The sequence below is a fragment of the Nomascus leucogenys genome, chromosome 12 (genome assembly GCF_006542625.1).
Source record: "Nomascus leucogenys isolate Asia chromosome 12, Asia_NLE_v1, whole genome shotgun sequence".
NCBI classification, from domain to species: domain Eukaryota; kingdom Metazoa; phylum Chordata; class Mammalia; order Primates; family Hylobatidae; genus Nomascus; species Nomascus leucogenys.
The window spans coordinates 5,347,828-5,364,346 of NC_044392.1; the positions used below are offsets into that span (position 1 = coordinate 5,347,828).

At 45.9% G+C, this 16,519-nt stretch overlaps 1 protein-coding gene across 2 annotated transcripts in view; it reads left to right on the forward strand.

The window, feature by feature from the left end:
- The window catches only part of THRAP3 (thyroid hormone receptor associated protein 3), a 90,978-nt gene that overhangs the window by 13,260 nt on the left and 61,199 nt on the right, over positions 1–16,519 (forward strand). The window contains exon 1 of one of the 2 annotated variants that reach the window (XM_030823433.1): positions 3,711–3,802. The exons of the other annotated variant lie outside the window; for it this stretch is intronic. The gene's annotated coding sequence lies outside the window, so the exon portion shown is untranslated. Of the gene's footprint in view, positions 1–3,710; positions 3,803–16,519 lie in introns of those variants that run through there. 2 annotated transcript variants of the gene reach the window in all.

Sequence of the window (16,519 nt, forward strand, 5' to 3'; positions counted from 1 at the left end):
AAATACATTTTGTGGCCAGGTGTGGTGGCTCACACCCATAATCCCGGCACTTTGGGAGGCCGAGGTGGACTGATTACTTGAGGCCAGGAGTTCGAGACCAGCCTGGTCAAAAAATGGTTTACGATATAATCAACTCTTGTGGAAAATGATGTGTAGGCTGGGTGCAGTGGCTCATACCTGTAAATGAATGACAAGAATGAATAAATGAACCCAGCACTTTAGAAACCCAGTGCAGGAATATCACTTGAGCCCAGGAGTTTGAGACCAGAATGGGCAATATAGTGAGACCTCGGCTGGGCGCAGTGGCTCACGCCCATAATCCCAGCACTTTGGGAGGCTGAGGTGGGTGGATCACCTGAGGTAAGGAGTTTGGGACTAGCCTGACTAACATGGCGAAACTCTGTCTCCACTAAAAACACAAAAAATTAGCCGGGTGTGGTGGTGGGCGCCTGTAATCTCAGCTACTCGGGAGACTGAGACAGGAGAATCGCTTGAACCTGGGGGCGCGGAGATTGCAGTGAGCAGAGATCGCACTACTGCACTTCAGCCCAGGCAACAGAGCGAGACTGTCTCAAAAAAAAAAAAAAAAGAAAAGAAAAAAAAAATATATAGTGAGACCTCGTCTCTACAAAATAATTTTTAAAATTTTAGCTCAGCATGGTGGTCTGTACTTGTAGTCCCAGCTACTTGGGAGGCTGAGGCGAGAGGATCACTTGAGCCTGGGAGATGGCGGTTGCAGTGTGCCCATATTGTGGGCCACTGCACTGCAATCCGGGTGACAGAATGAGACCCTATCTCAAAAAAACAAAAAAAAAGCTGTGAACATTGTTGAAGTGACAACACAGGATTTAGAATATTATATAAAGTTGGTTGATAAAACACCAGCAGTATGTGAGACGAGTGAGTCCAGTTTTGAAAGAAGTTCTGCTGTTAAAATGCTATCAAAAAGCACTGCATGCTACAGAGAAATCTTTCATGAAAGAAAGAGTCAACTTCTGATTTTCTAAGTGGATGAAAAGGAAAAAAAAAAGAAAGGAAGAGTAAATGGATGGGGCAAACTTCATTGCTGTCTTATTATCAGAAACTGCCACATCCACCCAACCTTCAGCAACTGCCACCTTGGTCAGTCAACAGCCATCGGCATAAAAGCAAGACCCTCCACCAGCAAAAAGATGACCACTTGCTGAAGGCTCAGATGACAGTTAGCATTTTTTTTGAGACAGAGTTTTGCTCTTGTTGCCCAGGCTGGAGAACAATGGCACGATCGCAGCTCCCTACAACCTCCGCCTCTTGGGTTCAAGCGATTTTCGTGCCTCAACATCCCGAGTAGCCGGGATTACAGGCATGTGCCACCACGTCCAACTAATTCTTTTGTATTTTTAGTAGTGACGGAGTTTCACCATGTTGGTCAGGCTGGTCTCGAACTTATTTATTTTTTGAGACGGAATTTTGCTCTTGTTGCTCAGGCTGGAGTGCAGTGGTGTGATCTCGGCTCACTGCAACCTCCGCCTCCTGGGTTCAAGCGATTCTCCTCCCTCAGCCTCCTAAACAGCTGGGATTACAGGCGCCCGTCAGCATGCCCGGCTAATTTTTTGTATTTTTAGTAGAGACCAGGGTTTCATCATGTTGGCCAGGCTGGTCTCGAACTCCTCACCTCAGGTGATTCACCCACCTCGCCCTCCCAAAGTGCTGGGATTACAGGCGTGAGCCACCACGCCCGGCCTCTTTTCTTTTTTGTTTTTTTGAGATGGAGTCTTGCTCTGTTGCCCAGGCTGGAGTGCAGTGGCGTGATCTCGGCTCACTGCAACCTCCACCTCCTGGGTTCAAGCGATTCTCCTGTCTCAGCCTCCTGAGTAGCTGGGTTTACAGGCGCCCGCCACCACGCCCGGCTAATTTGTGGTATTTTTAGTAGAGACAGGTTTTTGCCATGTTGGCTGGGCTGATCACAAACTCCTGACCTCAGGTGAGCTGCCTGCCTCGGTCCTCCCAAAGTGTTGGGATTACCGGCGTGAGCCACCGCGCCCGGCCTATGCCTGTATTTCTTAAAAGGGGAGCCAAAATTATGTATTTTGGTATCCATCTAGTTTACTACCGTGTTCCCAGTATTTTATACTGGGCATGGTATACAGTAGACACCCAGAAATATTTAAATTTAAAATTACATTGGCTCATCCCCGTGGCTCACGCCTGTAATCCTAGCACTTTGGGAGGCCGAGGCAGGTGGATCACTTGAGGTGAGGAGTCTGATACCAGCTTGGCCAACATGGCGAAACCCCGTCTCCACAAAAAGTACAAAAATTAGCCGGTAAAATCAGCTACTCAGGAGGCTTAGGCAGGAGAATTGCTTGAACCTGGGAAGCAGATGTTGCAGTGAGCCGAGATCTCACCACTGCGCTCCAGCCTAGGCGACATAGGGAGAATCTCAAAAAAAAAAAAAAAAAAAATTAAAAAGAAATCAATTAAATTAGAACGTTTTAAGAAGCACTACGCAGTACATGGACCACAGGAAGTGCTCAAAGAAGGAAGAAAGAGTAAGCCGTGTGGAAGGAATGCTGCCGAAGCCACTGAGGGCAAGGGCTGATGTGGCGTGGTCTGCTACTTGAGTTGAGCCTTGCAGCTTTTCTCTTAGGAAGAGCATTCGATTTCCTTATTAATTGATGTGTACTTTGTCTACTTTTCTCTGGAGGTGCAGAAATCCATCAAAACTGATCTCAGCTCTCAAAGAGCTCACAGTCTGGTCGGGGAAGGCCCCGGTACTTATAAAGTAGATGCAAACTTACTGTGGGAACACAGGCATAGGAAGGAGCTAGTCAACTTTGAAAGCATCACAGGTGACATACGAGATGGGTCTTAAATGTTCAGAGGCACTAGAGCAGAAATTCCGGAGGAAACCAGCCTGTGCAAAACTGATAAACGCAGGGATTCTCAAACTTGTAGGTGGGTAAGAATCACCCGAGAGGTCGGTTTAAAATGTAGACTGCAGGGATACACTCTCCGGTAAACTTCTGGTTCAATACCCAAGTAGCACCCATTTTAACAAACTTTCCAGGACGATAGTGAGAAAATCATAGTTATAGAAGGCGGGCTGGGGAGAGGCGGCTTCTGGGTCTCCGAATGAGGTCACACAATTAAAATTAAAAAACGAAACCAAACCACCCCTCCATTTGTGTTGCGCTTTCAGGGTGCTTGAGGCTTTCCTGTGCCTTACTTTGTCGGAGCCTCGCAACAACGCTGTGGGGTAGAAATTACAAGTCTCATTTCATAGGGGAGGAAACAGGTTTAGACAGGAGGGATGAATTTGCTCAAGGTCACAAAGCGGAAGGGAGCACAGCAAAGGCCAAAAACCGGGAGACTCGACTCCCAACTCGGAAGCTTTTCAACAAGGCAAGCCGGCCCGGAGTGGGTGGGGCTCAGACTCTCCCTCCAGGCTGGTTCCAAAATGGTGGGGGCAGCGGCGTCAGCAACGCCCCCGCCCCTTCCGTCCACCGCCCTCCTCCATCTCCAGGCCACCCAGGCGGGGGGAGGGGACGGCTCCGAGCAACCCACGTGACCGCCGACAACCGAGCGCGTGACGCAAAGCGGCGGGCCCAACGCTCGCCTTGTCTTTTGGGAAACGTAGTTCTGATGGCAGCCAAGTCACCCAGGAGAGGAGGGGGTAGGACTACATTTCCCAGGAGGCAGCGGGTCTACGTCGTCGCCGTCGTCGGAGAGCGGAGACGCTGGGCGCGTTGTGGGGCGGGGGCGAGGTTCGTGCTGGTTGTGCCGTTGCGAGCTGCAGTTGCGATCGCAGTGGTAGGCCCAGGTGAGTGAGTGATGGAAGTTAGGGCAGCTTAAGCGGCTCTAGTGGTTTCGTCTCTTTATCTTTTTTCCCCAGCTGCTGGGTCAGGGGCTCGGGGAAGGCCTGGCGTGGAGTCGCTCCCCCCCGCTTACACCCTGGCCTCTTCTGAGCGGGCTCCGCTCGCTCCGGCTCCTCCCCTTACCCGCCCTTTAGGGCTTCCCCTGGCCCCGGCCTAGCTCCTGAGGCTCCGCGTCGCCTTCTCCCCAGAGCAGCTTCTACGCCGCTTTATCTTGCAGTCGACCTGGGGGCGGCCACTCCCTATTCCTCCCCTTTTGGTCGTATGAACCCCATTATTTGGATTTCTTTTCCCGGAACTCCTGAGTGCCCTTCCCCCACCCAGTCCCCATTGGCCTGATTCGGTCTTCTCCTAGGGCGCATGTGGCTGCCACTCAGTAAGTGTTAGTACCGCTTCCGTTTTTTCCAGCCTGGTGGCCAAAAAAGGGATAGTCCAAATTTGTCTCCTATGGGGAATATTAAGAGTTCTCACTTTTTTCTTGGGCTGGAGCTGAGGCTGGCTTGCATTCCAGTGGCAATCGGCGTGAGTTCTGCTTATATGAGGTGAATTATTTTGCTTCTCTTAGCACCTAAGCAACTTTTATCAACTGTTGTCTTTGACTTTACAAATCTTAGGGGTGGAGCATGGCAGCAGAAGCCGGGGAGCAGCAATGGTGCACAGAAGTTGGAAGCCATCAGTGGCAGTACAGTGTTTATGGGGAATTTGTTAATTGGATTGAAGGGAAAGCCTCAGAGTATAGAAGGAGCTGGCAGGAGAGAGGCAGTGAAGCTTCTATTGGGAGCATAACGGAAGTATCCTGAACCAATCGGCTTGGGTTCAGATCTTGGCCCTGGTATCTTTGGATCTTAGGTCAAGAGTCTTCATCTCCAGGTGCCTCAGTTTTCTTATCACTAAAGCAGCAGTGAGTAACAGTGACCCGTTTACAGGGTTATTGTGGAGACTAAATGAGATAAAAATCACTTAGCCACTGTTAAAACGTAATATCATAATTTATAGGATTTTTTTTTAGAGCGTGCCCCGAGAGAGGTAAGGCGTGTATCACACCATTATTTTTCTTCTGTTTCAGATGACCCTGACTTTTTTCGTTTGTGGAAGTACTGTTGTAGTCTGTCCTGTTATTCTAGACAGTCTGACGTGTGTATTATGATTTAGAAGCTTGTTAAGTAGCCAAAACCGGCTGCTGCCATGAACAACTTGTGGAGCAAATCGGGCCCAGTTTGTTCTTTGCCGGGAGATGTATTTTGTGAACCAGTGTTCATACGTTAATGATAAGTTTTACTGCAGCCATTTGGGCTTAATTGCATTTTGTAAGAGAGTTGTGTTGAGGTTTCTGTAAGAAGTGATTTGATTAAAAACCTCTATATCCAGTGTAATTCCATCTCTTTGTTTTTTAAACGTTTTAGCACCAGAGAAAGATCTCCAGTTTTGGAGATTGATGTTTGTAGTTTTGTAGACTAGGTACAGTTCAATTTTAGCAGTGGTGATGGTAGTAGTAGTACCACCTTAGTGTATTTATGTAATACCAAGTATATAGGTACTTTTGAATTTGGTTTAGCTTGCAAAATATGGATTACAAAAAGAGTAATCTATTTTGTTCCGAGGAATTGGAGGGAGGAAGCCTGGAGTATTTCTGAGATTAGCACAGAGATGGGAAATGATGATGACTGGGAGGGCACACAGACATACGATTTACTATTATTGTTATTATTTTTTGAGACAAAGTCTCGCTCTGTCGCCCAGGCTGGAGTGCAGCGGCACAATCTCGGCTCACTGCAACCTCCACCTCCTGGGTTCAAGCGATTCTCCCGCTTCTGCCTCCTGAGTAGCTGGGATTACAGGTGTGTGTCACCACGCCTGGCTCATTTTTGTATTTTTAGTGGAGACAGGGTTTCACCGTGTTGGCCAGGCCAGTCTTGAACTCCTGACTTCAGGGGATCACCTGCCTCGGCCTCCCAAAGTGCTGGGATTATAGGCATGAGCCACCGCGCCCGGCCACGATTTATTATTTTTAGAATGGATAGTCCTAACCACTAAGCATTTTAGGGCGCTACCCTGTTTCTGTAGGGCATAGTGACATCCTGAATGGGAGGAAGTCTGGTTAATGCTGTTCTCTCAAATACAGGGTTTTGGTGGATTTTTTTCACACATATTCTATAAACATCTAAGATCTGTGAACTATTTGATTCTGGTTCATTGGGTAATTTATTCAACAAATAGTACTTGAGAGCCTATCATTTATCAGCTCCTGTTGTGGGCCTATGAATATATTGGGGTGTGATGACAGATGAGGTCTTGTCTTTTGGAAACTTAACAGGATTGTTGGGGGTGGGGAACACGAAAGGTAAGCAAATAAACTACAAATTGAGAAAAGTAACATAGAGGTGTCCAGTTCAGGGCTCTAATAGACACTGAAAAGGGGGAGACCTAAGGGTGGTCGGTGAAGTTCTTTTTGGGGAGAGTGAGGGACCAATTTGTAGGATGTCAAGGAGAGGGTATCCAGGTAGAGGAAACAGTAAGTGCCCAGACTGGAAGATGGGAAGAATTTAGTGTGCTTTCAGAACTGAAAGGAGGCCAATTGTGTTTGACACTTTGGAGAGTGATTACAGATGAGTTGGAAAGAGAAGGTTATTAGGGAAGCCATTGAAGCCTTCTGATGGTAGGAAGGATTGCCGTCTCTCTTTTTCTCTATATGTATAGACACATACATATATAAAATTATTCACAACTTTTTTTTTTTTTTTTTTTTTTTGAGATGGTGTTTTGCTCTTGTTGCCCAGGCTGGAGTGCAATGGCGCGATCTTGGCTCACTGCAACCTCTGCCTCCCAGTTCAAGCGATTCTCCTGCCTCAGCCTCCCAAGTAGCTGGGATTACAGGGATGTGTTACCACGCCTGGCTAATTTTGTATTTTTAGTAGAGACAGGGTTTCTCCATGTTGGTCAGGCTGGTCTCGAACTCCCGCCCTTAGGTGATCCTCCTGCCTCGGCCTCCCGAAAGTGCTGGGATTACAGGCATAAGCCACTGTGCCCAGCCTACAACAGATGAAGGAGGGAGGAAGGAAGGGTTTAAGGGGTGATTTATGTTTTAAAATCATTTCACGGAAGTATTGAAAATGGATTGTGAGGTATGTTAGTTAAGAGACTGAAGATGGTAGTTACCTGACAGAGCAAGAAAATAGAGATGGAAGAGCAAGAAGCAGAGATTGGAGGGTAAGTAGGTTTAATAGTCTCTATAGGCTGCAGTAAGCCATGATCATGCCACTGCATGCCAGCCTGGGCAACAGAGTGATACCTGGATTCAAAACAAGTAAACATATTCTGCATGGTAGGACATTCTTTTTTTTTTTTTTTTTTTTTTGAGACGGAGTCTCACTCTGTTGCCCAGGCTGGAGTGTGGTGGTGCGATCTCGGCTCACTGCATCCTCTGCCTCCTGGGTTCAAGCGATTCTCCTGCCGCAGCCTCCCAAGTAGCTGGGGTTACAGGCACCCGCCACCACACCTGGCCTCTTTTTTTTTTTTTTCTGGAGATGGAGTCTTGCTCTGTTGCCCAGGCTGGAATGCAGTGGCACTATCTTGGCTCACTGCAACCTCTGTCTCCCAGGTTCAAGCAGTTCTACCTGCCTTAGCCTCCCAAGTAGCTGGGATTACAGGCGCCTGCCACCATGCCTGGCTAATTTTTTTTTTTTCCCTTGAGACAGAGTTTCTCTCTTGTCACCCAGGCTGGAGTGCAATGGCATGGTCTTGGCTCACTGCCACCTCTGCCTCCAGGGTTCAAGCGATTCTCCAGCCGCAGCACCCCAAATAGCTGGAATTATAGGCATCCGCCACTATGTCCAGCTAATTTTTGTATTTTTAGTAGAGACAGACAGGGTTTCACTATGCTGGCCAGGCTGGTCTTGAACTCCTGACCTCAATTGGTCTGCCCGTTTTGGCCTCCCAAAGTGGCATGAGCTGCCGCACCTGGCCTAATTTTTATATTTTTAGTAGAGACGGGGATTTGCCATGTTGACCAGGCTGGTCTTGAACTCCTGACCTCAGGTGATCCAACGGGCTCGGCCTTCTAAAGTGCTGGGATTACAGGCGTGAGCCACCACGCCCAGCCTGCAGCAGAACATTACATTCTTAATCTGTGGCCTGTGGACTCCAGGGAGCCCATGAACTCTGTAAAATGTTTTTGAGTAGGGGTGCATTTTCTCAAGGAAAATGTGTTCTCCTTCTACCATATTCGTTAGAGTTTCAAAAAAGTTAAGAAACAATGTTCTAGACCCTATAATGCAGCTTTATAATCCATAAAAATGTAGGCTGGGCATGGTGGCTCATGCTTATAATCCCAGCACTTTGGGAGGCTAAAGTGGGAGGATCCCTTGAGCCCAGGAGTTCAAGGTATCAGTGAGCTATGATGGCACCACTGCACTCCAGCCTGGGCAACAGAGCCAGACCCTGTCTCTAAGGAAAAAAAAAAAAAGATAATTGCTCAAGGCTTACCAAGGCAGTAAGAGACACGGGTACCCTTTCTAAAAGATTGACTTTATTAATTTTTCAAGGGAACTAATTTTTTTTTTTTTTTTTTTTTTGAGATGAAGCCTGGCTCTGTTGCCCAGGTTGGAGTGCAATGGCATGATCTCGGCTCACTGCAGCCTCAGTCTCCCAGGTTCAAGTGATTCTCCTGCTTCAGCTTCCCAAGTAACTTGGACTACAGGCGCATGACACCACACCCGGCCAATTTTTATATTTTTAGTAGAGACAGGGTTTCACCGTGTTAGCCAAGATGGTCTCCATCTCCTGACCTCGTGATCTGCCCGCCTCAGCCTCCCAAAGTGCTGGGATTATAGCCATGAGCCACCGTGCCTGGCCTACAGTTTTTTGTTGTTGTTGTTTTTTTGGTGGTTTTTTTTTTTTTTTTTTTTTGAGGATAAGTAGTATGTTTTAATGATGTGCTGTAGAAATCTTAGTTTCTTTTTGTCGAGAAGATAGGGGCTGGTTTTGCTCATAGGAAGCTGAAATATGGTGAGTCCAATTTGACAAAAATTCATTTTCTAATGTTTTCTTTCATTGAATTTTGTTTACAGTACATATTTAGGTGTTCCAGAAATGGAGCTTTTTGTTTGTTCGTTTGTTTGTTTGTTTTGAGATGGAGTCTCGCTCTTGTTGCCCAGGCTGGAGTGCAGTGGCACGATCTCAGCTCACCGCAACCTCTGCCTCCTGGGTTCAAGTGATTTTCCTGCCTCAGCCTCCTGAGAAGCCGGGATTACAGGCATGTACCACCACGCCTGGCTAATTTTGTATTTTTAGTAGAGATGAGATTTCTCCATGTTGGTCAGGCTGGTCTCGAACTTCCGACCTCAGGTCATCTGCCTGCCTTGGCCTCCCAAAGTGCTGGGAATATAGGCGTGAGCCACCGCGCCCAGCCTTTTTTTTTTTTTTTTTGAGACAGAATCTGTCTGTCTCTGTTGCCTAGGCTGGAGTGCAGTGGTGCCATCTCGGCTCACTGCAACCTCCGCCTCCTGGGTTCAAGCGATTCTCCTGCATCAGCCTCCCGAGTCGCTGGGATTATGGGCTCCCATCACCACACCCAGTTAATTTTTTTTTCTTTTTTTTTGAGACAGAGTTTTGTTCTTGTTGTCCAGGCTAGAGTGCAATGGCTTGATCTCAGCTCACCGCAACCTCCACCTCCCAGGTTCAAGCAATTCTCCTGCCTCAGCCTCCCTAGTAGCTGGGATTACAGGCATGGGCCACCATGCCCGGCTAATTTTGTATTTTTAGTAGAGATGGGGTTTCTCCATGTTGGTCAAGCTGGTCTCAAACTCCTGACCTCAGGTGATCCGCCCACTTCGGCCTTCAAAGTGCTGGGATTACAGGCATGAGCCACCGCGCCCAGCCCTGGCTAATTTTTTTTGTATTTTTTAGTAGAGATGGGGTTTTGCCAAGTTGGCCAGGTTGGTCTTGAACTCCTGACCTCAGGCGATTACAGGCTTGAGCCACCGCGCCCGGCCTAGAAATGGAGCATTTTAAGTGTGCTTTCCTTCAGTGATTTAGTTTGTCAGATGTATATTCATATCTTTTGTAGTGTATTTTCAGGTAATAGTGTTTCTTTGGAAGTGTAGGATGTGCTTTCTGCCACAGAGTTGAGTTATATTGCGTGTATTTAGGCAGATGTTTTCAGCCTCTGCCTAAAAAGTTTTATGGACTAAATCCAATCTGCAGATATATTTTCTTTGGCTCATACAGTGTTGTAAATTTGAATTAGTTGTCAACATTTAAAAAGGAGATTTTGTATAAAAATGTGGATTCAGGCTGCTTTTGAAAAAGCAGATCTGGCAGCCATGGATCTGCTTTTCTGCTTTGCAGCAACCATCTTTTATAGTTGGGGCATGTCATTTCCAGTTTGCCCTAGACCCTACCAACAGATTCCGGTGTTGGGTTGCCCAATAGAAAAAGAGAATTAGTGGCTGGGTGTGGTGGCTCACGCCTGTAATCCCAGCACTTTGGGAGGCTGAGGTGGGTGGATCATTTGAGGTCAGGAGTTTGAGACTAGCTTGGCCAACATGGCGAAACCCATCTCCACTAAAAATAGAAAAATTAGGCAGGTGTGGTGGTGCGTGCCTGTAATCTCAGCTACTTGGGAAGCTGAGGCAGGAGAGTCACTTGAACCCGGGAGGCAAAGGTTGCAGTGAGCTGAGATTGTACCACTATACTCCAGCCTGGGCAACAGAGGAGACCCTGTCTCAAAAAGAAAAAAGTTAAATTTTTAAATATAAGAAATTCTTGTTTCAGGCATAAGATGAGCCTTTACATAGCCTTGCTTTGTATACTCATAAGTTCTTATTACTTAAGTGTTAAAGAGTTGCTGTATCACCTTGGCTTTGGCAGTTTTGATGTATCTTTGTACACATGTGTCTATTACACTGGGAAATGTCCTGAAAGAGGCCTTTCTTGACTCCTCTATAATAGTACTCCTCTTCAAAAACCGTTACTGTTTCCCTCCCCAACCCTACATTATTACTATATCACATGATACTTATTTTTAATCTATCGTGTTTCATCCTTCACGTCTTTAGAGAGTAAGAGGGATTTGTTTTATTCAATTTGAATCTAGTCACTACCTAGGACATTGAGTCACGTAGAAGAGGCATAGTAAATATTGAAAAAAGGATGAGTTAATATGGGAATAAGTAAATAACTGACTTGGTGGCATTCTCTGGAAGTGCTCCCATTGTCAAGTCCTAGTTCACTCAGATTCTGTTAAGTTAGCAGTTGAAAATAATTTGTACAGTGGTAGGTGAGTAGATTGCCAAGGGGCAAGAGGGTACTTTCTGGAGTGATAGAAATATTCTGTTTTGGTTGTGGTGGTGGTTACACAGTATGTTTTGTCAAAACTCATCGAACTGTTTTTTTTTTTTTTTTTTTTTTTTCTTCCGGAGAGAGTCTTGCTCTGTTGCCCAGGCTGGAGTGCTATGGCGCAGTCTTGGCTCACTGCAACCTCTGCCTCCCAGATTCAAGCAATTCTACTACCTGAGCCTCCTGAGAAGCTGGGATTATAGGCACATACCACCACGCCCAGCTAATTTTTGTGTTTTTAGTAGAGACAGGGTTTCATCATGTTGGCCAGGGTGGTCTTGAACTCCTGACCTCAGGTGATCTGCCCGCCTCGGCCTCCCAAAGTGCTGGGATTACAGGCGTGAGCCACTGCGCCTGACCATCAAACTGTATTCTTAAGATGATGTGTACATATATTGTGTGTGAATTAAAAAGTTGATTTGGCCTGGCGTGTTGGCTCACGCCTGTAATCCTAGCACTTTGGGAGGCTGAGATGGGGAGATCACGAGGTCAGGAGATCGAGACCATCCTGGCTAACATGGTGAAATCTTGTCTCTACTAAAAATACAAAAATTAGCCGGGCATGGTGGTGGGCGCCTGTAGTCCCAGCTACTTGGGAGGCTGAGGCAGGAGAATGGCATGAACCCGGGAAGCGGAGCTTGCAGTGAGCCGAGATCGCACCACTGCAGTCCAGCCTTCCAGCCTGGGTGATAGAGCGAGACTCCATCTCAAAAAAAAAAAAAAAAAAAAAAGTTGATTTAAGGCTGGGCACAGTGGCTCATAGCCTGGGCATGGGCAACATGATGAAACCCCACCTCTACAAAATAAAATAAAATAAAAAATTAGCTGGTGTGGTGACGTGAGCCTGTAGTCCCAGCTAATTAGGGGGCTGAGGTAGGAGGATTGCTTGAACCCAGGAGGTTGAGGCTGTGGTGAGCCAAGATTGCACCACTGCACTCTAGCCTGGGTGACAAAGTGAGACCATGTCTCAAAAAAATAAAAAATAAAATAAAAATTTGTATTCAAAACCCATTCTATCAAGACTATTCTGCACAACTGCAGGTAACTATAGTAAGTAGGTTGTGATAATAGTTTTCTCAGTTGTCCTCCTCCTTCAATCAGAACAGTTGTGCATTTATATTTTATACTTTGAGGCTCTGCTTAACATTTCATTTTTTGTTTTTATTTTTATTTTGAGATAGGGTCTTGTTTTGGTCACCCAGGCTGGAGTATGGTGGCTTGATCATGGCTAACCACAGCCTGGACCCCTTGGGCCCCGGGAGTCCTCCCACCTCAGCCTCCTGAGTAGCTAGGACTATAGGTGCCCACCACCATGCCTGGCTAATTTTTGTAGTTTTATAGAGACAGGGTTTCACCATGTTGCCCAGGCTGGTCTCGAACTCCTTCCTCAGCTTCCCAAAGTCCTGGGATTACAGGTGTGAGCCACCGCACCTGGCCAACATTTTATTTTTTAAAAAGATAAAACTGGTAAGTCCCCTAATACCCTTCTACCCTACCCCAGGGTTTATTCAGGCAGAGCACACATTTTATGAAAGCCCTGGTGTGGCAGGGAGGTGTCTTCATTTTTTCCCCCCTGCTCACAGACAGACGCTGGTTGAAAAAATTCAGACATTACAGAAATAGGTAATGTAGAAAGTAAAAGTTTCTCATAATGTCATTCTTCAGGCCAGTGTTTGGATATATAGAAAAGATTTTTGCTGTTTTGGTGTGTCGTATGTATATATGTTTTTTCCTTTGGTACTAGATGAAGGTATTTCTGAATAGTAAAGATAAATAGGAACCATGGAGGAGAAATAGGGATGCACTTCTTGGGTTTGTTTATTATGAAAGCTTAATCTTTAGCATCTTGCTTCAGAAGAACTTAAATTGTAAAAGCCCGTTCTGATAATTCGTCTTTTCCTTGGAAATTTAGAAGGTGACATTAATTCTTGGGTTAATGGTGAATGCTTTGTCTTATTCGTAGTGTAGAACCTAGCTTGCCTCTTCTCTTCCTTTATTTCTGTTTCAGTCTTTTTTTTTTTTTTTTTTTTTTTTTTTTGAGATAGAGTCTCACTCTGTTGCCTAGGTTGGAGGGCAATGGCACGATCTTGGCTTACTGCAACCTCTGCCTCCCGGTTCAAGCAATTCTCCTGCCTCAGCCTCCGGAGTAGCTGGGATTATAGGCGTCCACTACCGCGCCTGGCTAATTTTTGTATTTTTAGTAGATTCCGGGTTTCGCCACGTTGGCCAGGCAGGTTTCGAACTCCTGACCTCAGGTGATCTGCCCGCCTTGGCCTCCCAAAGTTCTGGGATTACAGGCATGAGGCACTATGACCAGCCTGTTCAATTTTAAATGGAGGTAGAAATCTCTGTCTAGCTGCAGGAGGGTTATTGTGATGGTTAGATGATTAACCCAATGACAGGCACGTGGTAGGTATTCAACACATGAATATCATTATTATTTTCTTTTTTCTGTGAAGATTTTGACACCATAGATAATAATATTATTGTATCTGGAAACAAGAAGATTGTTTGGTAGCTATTTGGAAAAGGAAAGTAGTCATAAGAAGTTAAATCTGAAAAGACAATGAGAAACACTCAGAACCCTCAACCCACAGCAGTTGGAAAGAACAAAGGATACCAAAAGGCAATATTTTAAGATAGTGAAGGATGGTGTAATTGTTCAATAAATGGTTCTAGAACAATTGGTTGACCATTTTGAAAATTAGATTATTGATACTGACAAAACAAGTCTCATATGAAAACCAGAGAGATACAGATGAAATTGAGATACCATTTTCTTCCTGAGATTTCCACCATGACAAAAAAATATGATGATTTTGTTGGTGAAGGTTTGGGGAAATTCTCAAACACTGCTGGTAGCAGTATAAATTGCTGTAGCCTTTTCTAGAGGACAACACTATGTACTTCAAGGAACACACCTTAAGGATTTCCTATTGGACAGGTCCTTAAAGATAAGAGTAATCATTACAGTATTATTTATGTAAGTGAAAAACTGATAGCAGCCTAAATATATGCCACCATGGGACTGCTTATGGTACATTCATATAGTGGAATGCTAGGTAGAAAAGAGATGGAGACTGGAAAGTCATGTTTATTGACATAATACATAAGTCCAGAATTAATGTTTTTGTTTGGTTTAAAAACCTTTATGTCGGACTGGGCGTGGTTGCTCACACCTGTAATCCCAGCACTTTGGGAGGCTGAGGTGGGTGGATCGCGAGGTCAGGAGTTCAAGACCAGCCTGGCCAACATAGTGAAACCCCGTCTCTACTAAAAATACAAAAAAATTAGCTGGGCATTGTGGCAGGTGCCTGTAGTCCCAGCTACTTGGGAGGCAGAGGTTGCAGTGAGCCAAGATCACGTCCCTGCACTCCAGCCTGGGTGACACAGCAAGACTCTGTCTCAAAAGAAAAAAAAAAAAACCTTTATGACAGACTGGGCGCAAAAACCAAACCTTTATGTCTCTCCATTTCCTCCTTGATCAGTGTCTATTAAGTATATATTGAGCTCTAAAAATTTAGTTCCTCAGTCATACTAGCTATATGGAACTACATGGATATATAGGACATTTCATTCTCAGAAAGTTCTAGTAGACAGACAGTGCTGATATACATTGCCCTTTCTTTCTTCCTTTCTTCCCCCTTTGCTTTTCTTCCTTCTCCCCACTCCAGTCTTCCTTCCTCTCCCTTCCCTTGAGCTTAATTGATCCTCCCACTTCCCCCTCCCAAAGTGCTGGGATTACAGGCTTGAGCCACCACTGCACCAGTCTACCTTGGCTCTTCATATCTTTGTCAGCATCTTCTGCTGGGGCCTGCTAGTACATGCAGTTTTCCATCCTTAGATTTCACAGAAGAGTTTCCGAATTTCTTTTGTCATTTATGTATCACCATTTTCATATTAACTAATTAAACTCTACCTCTTAGCCCACAATGGACATGTTCAGAATGCAGAGAGAATGCTGTTAACTCTATGCTGAAAGTAAACAATTTGAGGACCATTTTACTGAACCTCTTAGCTCTGGAGTATGCATATATATAACTTTGAGTTTCTGTTCTTTAAAAACAACGCTGGGTGTGGTGGCTTACACCTGTGATCCCAGCACTTTGGGAGGCCGAGGCGGGCAAATCACCTGAGGTTAGGAGACCAAGACCAGCCTGACCAACGTGGAGAAACCCTGTCTCTACTAAAAATACAAAATTAGCCGGGCATGGTGGTGCATCCCTGTAATCCCAGATACTGGGGAGGCTGAGGCAGGAGAATCGCTTGAACCTGGGAGGTGGAGGTTGCGTGCCATTGCACTCCAGCTTGGGCAACAAGAGTGAAACTCCATCTCAAAACAAACAAGAAGCAGCTAGGTAGGAGACGGGCATGGTGGCTCATGCCTGTAATTCCAACACTTCAGGAGGCTGAGGCAGGTGGATCATCTGAGGTCAGGAGTTCAAGACCATCCTAGCCAACACGGTGAAATCCTGTCTCTACGAAAAATACAAAAATTACCTGGGTGTGTTGGCGAGCACCTGTAATCGCAGCTACTCGGAAGGCTGAGGCAGGAGAATTGCTTGAACCCAGGAGGCAGAGGTTGCAGTTAGCCAAAATTGCTCCACTGCACTCCAGGCTGGGTGGCAGGAGTGAAACTCCATCTCAAAAAAAAAAAGGCTGGGCGCGACAGCTCATGCCTGTAATCCCAGCACTTTGGGAGGCCGAGGCAGGCAGATCACTTGAGGTCAGGAGTTCGAGATCAGCCTGGCCAACATGGTGAAACCCCATCTCTACTAAAAATACAAAAGTTAGCTAGGCATTGTGGCGGGCGCCTGTAATCCCAGCTACTCTGGAGTCTGAGGCAGGAGAATTGCTTGAACCTGGGAGGCAGAGGTTGCAGTGAGCCAAGATCATGCCAGTGCACTTTAGCCTGGGTGACAAAGTGAGACTGTCTAAAAAAAAAAAAAAAACTAGATAGGAAATAGGTTTTTTTTTCTTTTTGTGTTTTTTTGGAGACAACCTTGCTTTGTTACCCAGGCCTGAGTACAGTGGCATGAACATAGCTAACTGTAGCCTCAAACTCCTGAGCTTAAGTGATCTTCCTGCATCAGACTCCTGAGTAACTGGGACTGCAGGTGTGTACCACCATGCCTGGTGATTTAGCAAATTTTTTTTTTCTTTTTTTTTAGCGGAGATGGGGTTTCACCGTGTTAGCCAGGATGGTCTCGATCTCCTGACCTTGTGATCCACTTGTCTCAGCCTCCCAAAGTGCTGGGATTACAGGCGTGAGCCACCGCGCCCGGCGATTTAGCAAATTTTTTGTAGAGACAAGGTCTAATTTTGTTGCC